The 15,735-nt window shown below is 40.1% G+C and overlaps 1 protein-coding gene across 9 annotated transcripts in view; it reads right to left on the bottom strand.

The window, feature by feature from the left end:
• The window catches only part of LOC127566974 (zinc finger CCCH domain-containing protein 10-like), a 101,352-nt gene that overhangs the window by 38,730 nt on the left and 46,887 nt on the right, over positions 1 to 15,735 (bottom strand). For 2 of the 9 annotated variants that reach the window (XR_007955815.1, XR_007955810.1), the window contains exons 1-2: positions 9,548 to 12,938; positions 7,684 to 7,897 (exon numbers count right to left, since the gene is read on the bottom strand). The exons of 2 other annotated variants lie outside the window; for them this stretch is intronic. The gene's annotated coding sequence lies outside the window, so the exon portion shown is untranslated. Of the gene's footprint in view, positions 1 to 4,066; positions 7,539 to 7,683; positions 7,898 to 9,528; positions 12,945 to 15,735 lie in introns of those variants that run through there. 5 more of the 9 variants (XR_007955813.1, XR_007955814.1, XR_007955818.1 and 2 more) reach the window with 4 other exon arrangements.

Genomic DNA, 15,735 nt, shown 5'->3' on the forward strand with positions numbered 1-15,735 from the left:
CAGTCCCAATGTTGATACCACTGATACCTGGAGGTTAATGTTGGGAGTCTTAACCAGAACATTGGAGATCAAGGAGTAACACCAGGATTCTCTCATTCAAAATTCGTTCCCCACCAGTTCACAGCCCCAAACCAGGCATTATTCAGGCATTACTGTAAGTTGGTATGAGCTACTTCATTATCAGGAGTTGAAAGCAATGATCCTCAAAAGGAATAGTCATTAATGAAGCAGCTTAAGGTGACACACTTCTCAATGACATTCTGTAGAGATGATAACTGCCTAACAATTGCAAGCTTCTTCCTTTACATCAAGTATGACTCTAGCCATCATCCCAAGAAAAGATTCCATGATTTCTGCTCCCATAATCAAATACTGTCCAACTATAGAGTATTACTCTTACCTCTCCTCTGCCAGTTTCCTGACCCTCACCAAGATCAAGGCTAAGATGGGGGCCAAGCCAACAAGTTCTACTAGAAATGAAACTATGATCAACTTATTGGTGTTATTTGCTTGAGAAGGAAAACTATCCTGCATTCCAATGGTTTTCTCTTCAGCCTTTTTTTAAAAAAAATGCCACTTTATCCACCACAGCCTTTGCATGCTCAGAGGAAGATTGCAAAGGAAACATACAGGGGGAAATTCTAAGTGCAGGATTAAGTGGCTAAAATTTTAGGAACATCAAAGAGCATAAAATACTTCTAGAAACTCATGTGTAACATTTCCTTTAGAAAGTACACGTCAAAAGAATAATCAAAATCAAAAAGTTGTGTAGGTTTGATTAAAACAATATTGTTAATGCATTGCCAATCAGTTATTATGACTATTCTTAGCTGTGTCATCAGTATTTCAGCTGAACAAACTCAAATGTATGGACCAACTCAGAACAAGGAGGGGCACTACTAAATTAAAATTCCTGCATGAGCAGCAAGAAACTACACAATGTTCTTTCCATTAAAGGGCTTTTAAGTCATATGATCCATCATTAATGTAGCCTCTGGTGCCTCTTAACACTAAGATTTTAGAAGAGGTGGTGTAATAATAACCTTCATATTCTTCAGTGCAGACTTTTGACAGCAGCAAAGAGGCTTCTTTAAATTTTCCCACTAGGTATGATATCAGAGGTTTACAGGACATATCTTGCCAATGTCTACTTTGCACAAGCACTAAAATGTGATTGGCAGTTGGAGAATCACAACCTAGCAATCCTTTGAAGAGAAAGGGAGCCAGTTTTCAATTGCCAAGAAAAGCTTGAGCAACACAAAGCACTGGAGGAACTCAGTGGGTCAGGCAACATCTACGGAGGGAAATGGACAGTCAATATTTCAAGTGAAGACCCTTCATCTGTGTCGCCAAGAAAAACTTCCCAAGTTGGGAAAACAAAGCTGAATCGTACTATCCCTCATCATGCGCTTCTGTGGCACAGTATCAATTGCTTTATTACTTACAATGATGTATAGCGTTATCTAGATTTTCACTGTTAATTTCATTTTGACATGCAAACTGCACTGTATTCCAAATGCATGTGTATTCTCCAGTACACTAAAGGGAGCAATGAAAACCTCATTCAATCACGTGAACACTCACTGCAATGCCTCTTATATCCAATCACAAAGTTAATAGCATTAGACAATGCTTCACCTTTTGGAATTTTTCTAACAAAATTATATCAAAGATACAACGAGCAGCACCTGGTACCATACTTTTGATACTGGTTTAATAAAATGAATATAGTTAGGCAATTTTTTTTAGGAACTGGACTAGAAATACAAAGCCTTGAGCCAATAAACAGGAAAACTAGAAATCACATCATGGCACCAAGATTCACTTCAGAAAACATGGAAAATAAAAAGATGGTCTTCTGAAGTTGCCAAGATAGTTGCAAAATTAATGCCTTTTAGAGAAATTAATATTAAGCCTGATCTGGCCAATATGCAACCCCAGTCCAATGTAAATGAGGTTGATGCTTAACTACCTTCTGAGGTGGCCAAAGGTTAACAGCTTTAAGCAATTACCTTTTATCCCTGTCCCAAGGTGGAGCATAGAGAACAAAACATCTTTATTCAGACTGTAGAAAGCAGTGTGCCGTAAGTATCAGTGCTAGGACTACTTATTCATAATTCACATGAATAATTTGGGATTTAGAAGTCTATCTAGATCACTGATGCCCTACAGGGATGGAAATGTTATCCATACAGATATGGTCTGCGTGATGCAAAACCCATGGCAATGTAGTCAACTCTTAACTGCCCTACCAAGAGGGCAAGACCCAGTTCAGGAATGGGCAATAACTGCAACAAGTGATACCCACAACCTAACCAATCAATAATAGAAAATCTGCAACACATGATAACATTAAAAAGAAAAACTAGCAACTAAGTGGCAATAATACCTTAACAGGGAGCTCTGGCATATTAGGAGAAAAGCAGAAGCATCAGCTAACAGACAAGCAATTAACTGGGCAAAAGAGCAGAGCAATACAGGTGATGAGATTGTTACAAGCAGCAACTGGCCAGCAAATCAATTTAAAAATGCTATCAATGCATTTCCAGGATTCAAAAGTAATGGCCAGGCACAGTTTTGAGCCTGTACTATAAAAAAGGCATGAAAATACAAGAAAGAAAAAATTAGAATGATGTTACCAGAACAGAGAGATTATAGCTGTCAGGAAGAGATTTTTTAAAAAGTGGCACAAATATACATGGTTTGGACAAGGTGGATGTGCAGTGAGCAAAAATACAGAGGCCATAAATAAAGCATATTTAGTTCAATACAGAAATGTGGATCTCATGAGCACAGAAATGGTTGAAATAAATAGCTTGTATGTTTTCAAAAGGAAACTACAGTACAGAAGAGGAATAAAAGTTTGCTGAAAGACTGAGATGGAATGAGAATAAACCCACATAGGATAGCCAATAAACGTTAGTTTTACCAGCCACGCCCACAATTTAAAATAAAGTTCACAACAGACCTTGCACCCACTAATTTCAAATGATTTTGGTAACATCAAGTAAAGATGAACTTGAGCCCAAGTCCCAAGAGGTTGAAAAGTCGATCTAACCTACTTCATATCATTGATCCTACCATTTCCATTATTTCAAATGTTTAGTGCAAGCAACATTCATTCCTTAAGACATGTTGGCAAATAAGACAAACTGCCTGTTACAAATCTATCAGACAAAATTTATTTCTAAATATATTCCTTAAAACATAACCGTATTGTGGATAATTATAAAAATAATTACCACTCAATTTCCTGTTTGTAGCTTTGTAACTTTTGTTAAAAATGCAATCAAATTTGCTGCCAATCCAGCAAGTTTAGCTGTGAGGATTAGCCTGCTCAGTGTTTGCTAATCTTAGCTATGGTAAAAGTGGCTCCCCAATATGCCACAGCATCCCAACTTATGATGAAAAAAGACAAGATTTCCACACCTTATCAAGATTTCCACTGGAAGTGCGCACATGGATGTCAAGGATAAGATCATCTTGTTGAGTCATTTGGATCAAATGACAGAATAAGGGATTTTTAATATAATGAGGTCTCAGTTGTTATCTTCCAAAACAACTGGCACAAACAGTATTTCAATAGATAGGACTTATGACACACTTCCAGTGCAAAAAAAATCAGCCCAACAACTCACCTGCTTCTATTCCATGCTTTTTCCAAGATAAACCCTTTCTGAACATCTCTCCATGATTTCATTTTTACTGAATCATATATACACTTCTACATTTAAAATCACACACAAAAGGAAACAGTGCTGGCAAGGAGAGCTAACAGGCAAGGTGCATTGTATGTGGCAGCCATTTCTTAATTCACTGCCACAGCCAAAATGAATTCCTACCAGATGATTTAACAGCTAAAAAGTACAAATTGACAGTTTGATCAAAAGGAGCTGTCACCTCCCGATGTTGAGCACATTTTTTTTAAAAAAGTTATTTAACTTGGGCCGAGTTGAATTTATAATTTGTGTCAGAGGTGAAGTGTTTTAACTCACTGCATCATCTGGTTACAAAAAAATGTCAATCTACTGAAGTTTGCACTATAAACACAAGGAATACAAAACAATACACAAATGAAAATTTGTTTTATTGTTATACACTCAACAGACTTTCATAGAAATGAAGGTGAACACATTTTTTTGTTTTAAAAGATCTACAATAAAACAAAGTACACTTAGTTTAGGACTGTATAGGTTCTGTTGTCCTGGAGGTCTGCATCAGTGGAACGATTAACGATGGGAAAACACTCTACATGTAATCGCATAGAAAAGCATTAACCATAGCAAAGAACTATGTAGCAATCAATATATACACATTATACATGTACTGTACCATTAAACCTTTCCAGCGCATTAGATGAAACTATAGTTTCCCATTTTATTGGCATGTCCAAATAGCAACCGAAGTGTTCATTACTCCATTTTAATAACCACTTCACTGCAAAGTCCAATGTAGGAAACAGTGTGTTTTGGTAGTACAGTAAAATCAAAAACATTAAATTCTGAAATTAAAAAAATTAAAACTAATTAGCAAGACCAGTAGTGAAAACCAGAATTCAAGTTGAAGGAACAAAAAAAAATGCAGTTCAGATCAATAGCAGATAGGATGAGAACACTAACTATTGCAGTACTGCAAGGTAATCTCATTTTCCTGGAATATGAACATTTTCCAGATGCATGGACCTCTCCATGGTTACACTGAACCTAGCACAATTCCCTTATACATTTAAAAAAAGTGTGGCCGATTATGGTTGTGTCTGTGTTAAGTTATAAAGAAACAAGTCTCGCCGTGGTACTACCCCAAGAAACCTGACTGCTTTGTTTCTTCCAAATCTTTAACCCTGTTGTGGTGTACCCATTCTAGCCTGGAAGTTTTAACCAGGAAAAGAAAATGTATTGTTTGTGACACTCTGGTTCGTTTGACTTGAAAGGGTCAACAATAATTGACGACTATCCATAAAGCAGTAACTGCTCCTACCCTGCTCCCAGTGAACTGCAGCTTGGGTAATGCCTAAATATTTAGGTGTGCAGGGTGGAGGAGAAAATGTTAACTGTTAAAAGGCAGACCCCAAGCTTTAACTTGGAAAAACTAAACCCATGTAGTACATTCAAATACCAGAACAAAGGATATATGAATGCCAGAGTCCTAAACCACTGATGCCAGGTATGACTATAAATAGTATCAACATTTCAGTGCAAGAATCTAAAAAAAATAGCAACAGTGATACGCAAGCACTGTGATTTTAGGAAATGAAAGAGGCTGCACAATCAAATTTGATTCAGATGTAACAATAAGCAGATTCCTGTTGTACCAAATCATTACTGACTTGTAATAGTCATTTCTGCAGGCCTGATGAATAAGCTAATTTATCTTGTCCACCTATTACAAACAGGATTCCACTGTACACTGAACTATGATGCACCATTTACCAGTTATATAATTAACATTCATGGATTGCACTCCTGGATTATCAGAAAGGAACTCCAAAAGTACGTGGTAACTGCAATATTAGCTTGATATCTATCAACACTAATACCTAGTGGTAGTATACCAAATTGCATTTCACAATTCTGTACTATATTCCCTCAGCTTGAGAAGGCATGTAAAGGGGAAGGAAATGCGGACAAGGGAAATTAGAAGTTCTGTAGCACTGGGGATTTGTCTGTCCACCATTTCCAGCTGAACCTGTTGAGTGAAGACCAGGTGCTTCTTCAAACAGGAGGAGAGAAGAGAATTAAGAGGATTTATGCAGGTTTATCTTCTGCAATCAACAGCCAGTGCAGGATCAGGATTTTCAGAGGTTTGGAACCAAAGTGTGCCCCCCCCCCCACCCCCAAGAACAGAAGAGTGAAGAGAAAAGTTAAAAATTATACATGATAGCTGGAGAATTACTAAAAGCAGGCAGGATTCTCTGTTCAGAGTCCACTGAAAACATGGCAACTAATATCTACACTCATTCAACTATTTTAAATTTGAGTTTTAAAGTAGAAAGCAATGCAAGAAAAGTAGCAGGAAAAACTATGACGTGCCATGCAGTGGTCCTGGGTTCCCACCAATGCAAAAAAAAACCCCACTACAATACAGATTTCCAAAGACCAAAGGACCACCAACCCAACAATACCCCCCCCACCATACACAGCATCAAAAATGCCTCGTTTCTTGTGGCTTTAGCCAAATTAAGAGTCAGCTGGCTGGCAAATGATTGACTTAGTTTTCACAAATGTCAGTCACATGGAGAACAGATACATAGGAGGCAGCTACACATTGATTGATATAGGTGTATTAAAGGCTGTATTCCAGATTTAGATGGCAAATAAATCAGGACAATGATCCAGAATTATACAGCCTTCAGTACCCAGGACTGTTATAGCTTGCAACACATACCAAGGCATCTCACAATACAAACACACACTGGAAAGCTTTGCAGTACAGGTGGCTCAATTAATGGCTAATTTTGCCACTTAATTCATATCCATTTCTGCCACTATGCTTTGCCAAAGCCAAATCTAGCATGTGTCTAAAATCTTGCAACACAAGGTTTCCAGAAAAGCAAAATGCGCAAACAGTGAGAGGTGACCAGATACTCTCAAATTTGTGCACAAAATGGCCATAACCAAGTCAAAGGACAGAGAATTTTCCACAATATGTCACTTAGAAGATAGCTTACTGGATTAGAACACCTTCCTCCTGCATTTTGGTTAAATATTTCCATGATTCTCCCATTACTATTTTTAAATGTCAGGAGGGTGGGTGGAGGGAGAGGGTGGAGAAAGCTAAATTATTCAAAATGACTGAAGTGTTCATTACAGTGAATCTAGATATCATGAACAAATATCAGAATTTTTGATACGTCCTCTTACTTCACCAATGTTAGAAGTGGCACAGCAACTTAACCATCCTCCCTTGTCCACCCCCATTCCTCCCCCTCCCACCACTATTTATAAATTCAAAGTAGTGGTATTGTAAAACTGCCTAGTATCAATTGAGCTCATGGTCTTATAGGTCAATTTGTAAATTTGCATATTTGCATCTGTAAAGCAGAGTCCCAGCACAACCTTCTCAGATCTGACAAACTACATAGGTTTCTTTTATTAGTATACTGAAGTGACAAAACAAATATTTAAAGGAGTCACACCTCTCTCAGGTGATCAACTCCATGTCACTGGGTGGTGAATCTCCCAGCTGTTGCAGTGGGTGTGGGGGTCATAGCTGTCATGGAGGTCATGGGGGTCATGGGAGTCATGGGAGTCATCATTCCCATCTTCACTTGGTTGCGGAGATTTGCATTCTGCTCCAAAAGGAGCTCATTGGTGGCCATCAGGTTTGACACCTGTTTTTGGAGATCCTCAACGCGCTTTTGGAGCATGAGATTCTCTTCCTTCAGAAACCGATAGTCAGCTGCGCCTGGATTTTGCATGCCGTAGTCGTATACTTCGAACCCCATGCCCTCCATCCTCCTCCTCTTCATGTGGGCGTCGTAGCCATCGTAGTGGTCAGCGTCATAACCTCTAGAGTAGAGGTCATCATAGCGGTCATATCTGCGTGCCAAGGGAGAAAACACTTGGCTGTGCGCCATACCTTGGTTTTCATAACCATACTCGTCGCGCTTTACGTGCAGGAATTTACATTTGGGCCCTCTTTGACAGTCACCCTTTTGATAGTCGTGGCAGATCGGAATCTCACCTTTATTAACGGGTAGATCAGAAGATAAAAGGCCAAGGGTGGACATCTCATTAGCGTCTGGGTGGCGGAACTTGCAGCGCTTACCGCGGTTGCAGACGTTGCGCAGGAAGTCACGGCAAATATCATCTGTACTGGGGCCAGCCTCCTCGGTGCCGTTATCTGGCATTTTTATAGATTATTTCTGCGCTGTTTAGCCAAGGCGCTACGCAAGCAACTGCAAAAGAAAAAAAAAGGCAGGTCTTTACAGAGAATGAGCGATTGTTTACAAAGTAACTGCTGCGCATTCTATAAAACATTGAAATTAGAGTGGCCGCAGTAGCAAAATTAAGTGTCAGTTAGCAAAGAAATCTGTGCAATATTTTTGCTTGCACAAGGAAAAAACATAAGTCACGTATGAATGTCAGATCCATAAGTGAGGTGCGCGCAAAAAAAGTGCTCTGCGTTTTCTGGATCATGAAGTTTTCCAACTTCTTTTTCAGATTGTGTGGGCCATGCCAGAACAGATCACTTCCTGATGTGCCATTAGAACATTTCTTTAAAATGTATTCAGGAGACAATCATGAAAATGTATGCAAAAAAAAAAGTATGATCTCCAAACAGTGCCAGCCTAGCTCACAACTTACACAGAACTATAAACCTTATACAACTAGCCTAGCTAAAGCAGTACTCATTTCACTTGCGAAGGAAAAATTTCACCAGCATGAACTCTATTCACAGGTTCACTACTGAACTAGCCTGTAATAATTGGGACTAACGCATGCGCTTCCATGGAAATCAGCAGTAGACTTCAACAAGAGCCACGTGACCTCAAAAATGCGACTGTAGACTTCAAGCAACTGCAAGTTTTTTTTCATTAGAATGTGAAGATTAGCTCAAATAAGATACTCCAGGTAGTTCTGAGCCAAGCATATCAAACAGCCAAAACCAGACGTTTCCATGATTGCAAGTTTGACCTTCCATTCATTTAATTCTGCATACTATTTTCTTCCAAAGGTGGGGCATTAGTTTTTTTTTATTAAAAAGTTATCATTTCCTAACGATGCAATAGTAAACATTTGCACTTCAAAGTATGTGATTCAAAGCACTTCTGTACTTGCTATACGAGTTACAGCAATGTAACACTTCCTGGATTGTACACTTCAATTTACTACCATGTTTTCCACACAAGGCCACTAGGCCTCCACTTTCTTCGTCGGGAAACAATACACGTGAACACAAAAGCAAATCCTCACTCAAAGTGCAAACTGTTGAAGTAATAAGAGCTAGTCAAAAAGGTTAAAACAAACAAGAGAACGAACACATTTAGAATACTACTCACTCCTTTAAATATATACGAGTAAATATCCAAACGCACATACCTTCCCTCACACTCCAACTGGAGCAACTGAGCACAAACAATTGCAATTCTAGTCTTCCGTGAAAGATTAAACGGAACCAAAACATTTTTGAAATAAGTACAAGCAATAAATGTGTTTAAAAAAACATCAAACAGTATTCTTTGCCCCTCCCCCACACAAACGGCTGGTTGTATCCTGCGTGCCACGCAACCAAGTAACGCACTTTATTCGATGGTGGATTTCATCTTTTATGGTTTATATTTTTCTAGCCATATATTTGACGAGCACGGATCAATCCCTCCGGACTCCAGCTGTTTGCAACAACCACCTCACTAACGCGCTCCCTGGATTTCAGGCTGTAATGGCGCCTTTAGGCCTCGACTTCCTGCTACAAATTAAAATGACTCCCGGCCCGCAAACAAACCCGGACCCTGTCCGTACAAGGAACACGCACTGAAATCCTAGGATAATGCCACCGAACCCGAAATGTAACGTGTATGAAACTCACAAACCAGGGATGGGTTTACCTATACAGCACAGTTCAGTCCGGCTCGCCTCAGCTCCTTCCCTCACAGCTCCGACACAAAGAGGCTCTACGCAAGTCCTCCCAGTCAAGGGGAACTTCGTGACAAAGAGCATCAAACCTGGTCCTCCGAGCCAAGAGAAACTCCAGACTAAAAAAAATGCAACACAAACGCCTTTGCCGGCAGACACAGTGAAGTCTGCCCATTGCCACTCAATGCCCAACATCAAACGTTCATTTGAGTCAGACAGTTTAACATGTATCGTTTTAGAAAACGCACCAATTCTCTATCAATAGCTTTCCAATAAGATTTTTAACCAGCCTGCTGCTTTTGGATTAAATCTGGAGTGCAGATGTTCTCTGAAATTTTTATCATAACCAATCCTTCCACACTATTGAACAGAAAAATGCAAAGACATCGCTTTTGACAGCCCAAATCAAAATAGCAAAAGCAAACCCAAATGGAATATGCGCCACTTCTAGTGACTGCAATGGTCATTCTTAATATTGACAGGATTGTACTGACTCCCATCTTCACATTATTAAAAATCAAGATTTCATTCAGTAAATTTAACATTTGCCACTTTAACGCAGTGCAAGCAGTAGCACGTTAAAACTTTTCCCACATTCACACAATCAACGTGGTGCTTCTATATCCAGTGCCTAAATGGCAGTGAAACCAAATAAAGACCTCTTACAAAGGCAATAACATCCTTATTTATGGACTACTACCTTTCCACAATACTAAACTGTAGATCACTCATTTTCCATTGGCGTTTACTTCAAGCTTTTTCTTAAAAAAGGTTTCTATATTCCTTACCCAATACCTGCTATCACCACCTCTATCCCATCTGTTGTGCATGTCCTTAGGAACAGCATGCTGTGAACAGAACTACAGAACAATATTTCCCCCCTATAAAGGCAGTCTTAAAAGCAACATCCCTCAGATTCTCAGGTTTTCAACAGTATGTCATGTAATTGATATATAGAACATAGAAAAGTACAGCACAGGAATAGGTCCTTTGGCCCACAATGTCTGTGCCAACCGTGATGCCAATCTAAACTAATCACATCTGCCTGTGCATGGTCTACATCCCTCAATTCCCTGTCTGGTCACGTTCCTCAAAATTTCCAATCCCCCAAAAATCTTTGTCAAATTGGTTCAAGTTAAGCTATTTATAAGATCTTTAGTCACATGTACATTAAAACACACAGTGAAATGCATTTTTTACGTAGTGTTCTGGAGGGCAGCCCGCAAATGTCGCCATGCTTCCGGCGCCAACATAGCATGCCCACAACTTCCTAACCTGTACGTCTTTTTTGGAATGTGGGAGGAAACCGGAGCACCTGGAGGAAACCCACGCAGACACGGGGAGAACATACAAACTCCTTACAGACAGTGGCGGGAATTGAATCCAGGTCGCTGGCGCTGTAAAGCGCTACGCTACCGTGCCTCCTAGACAGCCTGGCATCAATGCTCCTAAACTGTCCTGTGAACCACCATTCTCATTTTCATCTCAGGGATGCAATCTGAAATATAATTCATACTAACTACTCAAGTCCTAGAATTTTATCAGACTATGTACACATGGATTCCGAAGGCCATATAATAGCCAGTACGAAAATGGATCAAATGCACACAGATGCAGAGGAATACTTCCCAAATTTTATTCAATACCCAAAATATGCATTAAATGTCTTCAGAACTTCTGGTGTAGACACTGGGGCTGGGATGCTGCTCCCATGTCCTCAACCGCTTGTGACATCATGACAAATCAGTTCATGTAATGGAGCAAAACTGTTGTGCAGGAAGAACAAAAAGTAGAGAACACCAGAGAACATCCTTTTTGTTTAGAACTTCCCAACCAATAGCCACAACATATGTAGATAATACAGGATGTATTTTCCATAATTATTCACAGGTTTACATTAATTGGTCATAAATAGTCATTTGAAATGTTTGGTACCCACTTTAAGAAAATTTTACTAGCATCAATATCCCTTACTCTGCTATGATCAAGACTGGTGGGTCTTTGACTATTCTCAGTCGTCATTATCCACTGATTTGCTTATCTGCCAATCCACAAGATCAACCTCAGGCCTCATCTCATTTTTGAAACAGATGTATCTATATGTGTGTACACATTGATAACCATATATACACACAGTGCTCAGATTCCAGACCACTTGCATCAAGTAGCTCCCTGCTGTGCACTGCTCAAACTTATAACTGCTTACAAGTATAAATACCTTCAAATATTTGTTAGCTAATATGCCCTTTTAGGCATTTAAAATGCTCCAATGTTTATTAATGCATGTTAAAACTTCTAGAATATTTTAGGGCATACTTATGTTTACTTGGGGGAGGAACATGTACTGGTACAAAGGACAGAACCTTTGTGGTATCTGTGCTTATCTGTGGAGTCTGTGCCCCTATCCCCCAAAGATAATGGGACCGTGTAAAGAAATTGGATTTGCTAATGTCTCACCAATGGACAAGACAACTTAACGTTTTGTCTTAAAGCAAGGAGAAATGCTCAACTGACAGCAATAAAAATAAATACAATTTTTCACCAAAACATTCTGGTGTATTTTATGATATCTCTCCTGAAAGGTAGCACTCATCCCAATCAGCCTCTTCCAATGCCTTCATCAAGCAACTTGATGGCATCATTAGCTTCTACTCTTGGTACTCGCCTACTGCCCCCCATCCCTTGCTATTAAGGGTGATCATCCAAAAAGCCACAACTATGCCCAAATCATAGAGACAATACTGTGCATACAAGATCTATGTGGATCTTTAAAATGGCACAAGGAGCAGAATTTTCCAAATTAGATAGATTCCTAGTCTTAACATTTAAAGTAGTACCAGGATAAGCACTTGAATCACCAAGATACCAAAGTGCTAGTCAATAGAATTAGTACAAAATGGGACTTGATGGTCAGCATGGATATGGTGGACCGAAGGGTCCGTTTCTGTGCTGAATAACTATATATAACCCAATATCTACAACTGATTTAGCTTTACAAGTCAATGACCTTTCAACCACCATTAACGATGATAATCAACTAATCCAATGCGAATTAACGGTTTCTCTCTCCACAGACGCTGCATGACCCATTTCAGACTTCCAGCATTTGCAGATTTTATCATCTATAATTGATTACTTAACTTGGATTGTAAAAGGAAGGAAAACTGCCAACAACCCAATTTGGGATTAATTTGAACAGCAAAGGTGTTGAAAGAGGTTAGTAATTTGCCATTAACAACAGAACACGCAAGGATCTCAGCGGGTCAATCAGCATCTGTGGAGGCAAAAGGTGCAAGTCCACGTTTCAAGACGAGATCCTGCATCTGAACCAGGAGGGAACAAGAAAGGTTGCCAGTAGACTGGGGGGGGGGGGGGGAAGAGAGGCTGCAGTGAGTCAGATGGGGAGGGGATGATGGAATTAGAAAATTCAATATTCATACCACTGTGTTGTTTGCTACCCAAGCAGAATATGACATACTGTCCTTCCAATTTGTATTTTGCCTCTCTGTAGCAATGGAGAAGGCAGAGGATAGACAAACTGGTGTAGAAGTGGGAAGGAGAGTCAAAGTGATCTGCAATATTGTGGAGGGAGTGGAGAAAGAGTTGGTGGTCAAAAATCAAGTTCACACATTTGTTGACACAAGAAAAACTGCAGATGCTGGAAATCTGGAGCAACACACAAAAAATGCTAGAGGAACTCAGCAGGTCAGGCAATATCTATGGAGGAAAACAAACAGTTAACATTTCTGGCCGAGACCCTTCATCGGGACTGGAAAGAAAGAGGGCAGAAGCCAGAATAAAAGGGTGGAGGGAGGGGGAGGAGCACAAGCTGGCAGGTGATTGGGTGAATCCAGGTGAGGGAGGAAGATAGGGGTGGGAATGATGAGAAGCTGGGAGAAACCTCCATCCCTTTATTCCATGGTCCACTGTCCTCTCCTATCAGATTCCACCTTCTTCAGCCCTTTGCCTCTTCCACCTATCACCCCTCAGCTTCTCATATCATTCCCACTTTCCCCCCTTCTCCCACCTACTTATCTTCCCTCTCACCTGGATTCACCTATCACCCACCAGTGTGCTCATCCCTCTCCACCCATCCTTTTATTCTGGCTTCTGCCCTCTTTCTCTCCAGTCCCGATGAAGGGTCTCAACCAGAAACGTCGACTGTTCATTTCTCCCCATAGGTGTTGCCTGACCTGCAGAGTTCCTCCAGCATTTTTGTGTGTTGCTCACACATTTGTCATTTTGGATTTTCTCTGGAAAAAAAAAATGACCAAAGTGCTGGCATTAGGCATATTAACAAAAAACCTAATGGGACGCCTATAAATAAAAAAAAGATAACTGTGCAAAGTGGAAGTAATATTTTAGGGCTCTAAAGTTAAATAATGCTGGAATGCTCAACTTTTAAAAATTGACACAGACACCAGGGGAAAAGTCAAGCACAACACCAGCAAATTTAGCGACATATCTTCAGAACGATGGGCAAAATACCACCAGGACTAGGTCATAGCAAAGTCCACTTCTCTCAGACATAAACCTCCAAGTTTGAAATCTAGTCACTCCATAACAAATCAGTACTGGAGCCCCGCTTTATCTCATATATATCCAGTTTAGTTTTAATCCCACTTTAACTAAGACCATCTCATCTAGATCAGAAGTGGGACGTTCTAGTTGGTATAACTCAATTACACGGATTTTTAGCAACATTACTCTCTTTGCTGTATATGCATTAACAGTTTTGACTAACTCCAGCATGCTCCAGAACACTGATATCACCAGCAGTTTTGAGCAAAGTACATTCAATACTTTAATAATGTGTTCTACAGACTTTAGTCTGATAACGATTTAAAAATATAAAATATGAATAGTTGATATACACTATAATACAATGGCTTTCAAAGTAACTAATCTGTAAGAACATAGTTCAGAAGTGCATTGTAAATTAGTTCATTGCCTTTGATGTGGCGCCAGATAAAGTCTCCTTTCCAAAGCAACTTGCTCGTTGGAAAGGTTTAAACATTCTATTCTGGGTGGTCAGAGTATAACAACTAATTTCGTGGTAGACAATGAAGTCAACCCATTAAATATTCTGAACCTCGCGTCAATTAAAATCTCCACAGCAGCGGCTCCCGGTTGGAATCACAAATTGTCGAGCAAGGATGAATAACAGGGCGAGGATAAGAGCTGGAGCACCATCGATTTCCTAAACTGCAATGTTCAACAGAAGGATTACAAGTTACAGGAAACGGCAGCGCCAGAGAGAAATCCAAGGGCTCTGGGTCTTACCTCCACACAGCCTCAACTTGTGCGAAATTTAATCGGCCTTTGAAAACAATTGACGATGAAATCAACTCGGACCTCATCAACACGAAGGTCTGGAGGAGGGCGGAATTTCTAGGGAAGGCGGCCGTTCCCATTGGTGAATTTACCCGCCGATCAGGCGCAATAGTTTCAGGCGCCATTTTGTAAGCAAAGCGGAGAAAGAGGCGGCCTGAGAAGCCGGTTGCAAAATGGCGCCTCCATATCGCCACCCCTGCCCCGCAAATCACATACGCATGTTAACAATTATACAAGGCGTCAAACCGTGCAAGTTCAGAAAGAATAGGATATGAACGGTTCAAAGGAAATAACAGGATAGCAACCACAAAAGTTTCCCATTTCCAATCGAGTGTCCCTTCCAATTAACAAGGTACCATGAGACCAAATTATAATGCACTGAAACTGAACAATTGCTGGAAAAATATACTGGAAGCTAAAGCAAGTACAAGTGGTAGTCAGAGCCAAACTGAATTAAAATACACTAAACGTTACTTCAGCAAACACCCCACTTTTTATAGAGAAACAAAGGACCACAGATGCTGGAATCTAGATGAAAAGCACGATGCTGCTGGAGGAACTCAGCAGGCCAAGCAGCTTTCGTGGAGAAAAGCAGGTGGTCAACATTTCGGGTCAGGATCCTTCTTCAGGACTCAAGAAGCTTCCTGACCCGAAACGTTGACCGCCTGCTTTTCTCCACAGATGCTTCCTGGCCTGCTGAGTTCCTCCAGCAGCATCGTGTTTTTCATCTAGATTCTAGCATCTGCGGTCCTTTGTTTTTCTAGGGAACACTAAAGGTTTGAGGCAAGATAGCTAGAAGTACAGTTGTCAATAGTGGAGCAAAGAA

Source organism: Pristis pectinata, chromosome X (genome assembly GCF_009764475.1).
Source record: "Pristis pectinata isolate sPriPec2 chromosome X, sPriPec2.1.pri, whole genome shotgun sequence".
Taxonomy (NCBI): domain Eukaryota; kingdom Metazoa; phylum Chordata; class Chondrichthyes; order Rhinopristiformes; family Pristidae; genus Pristis; species Pristis pectinata.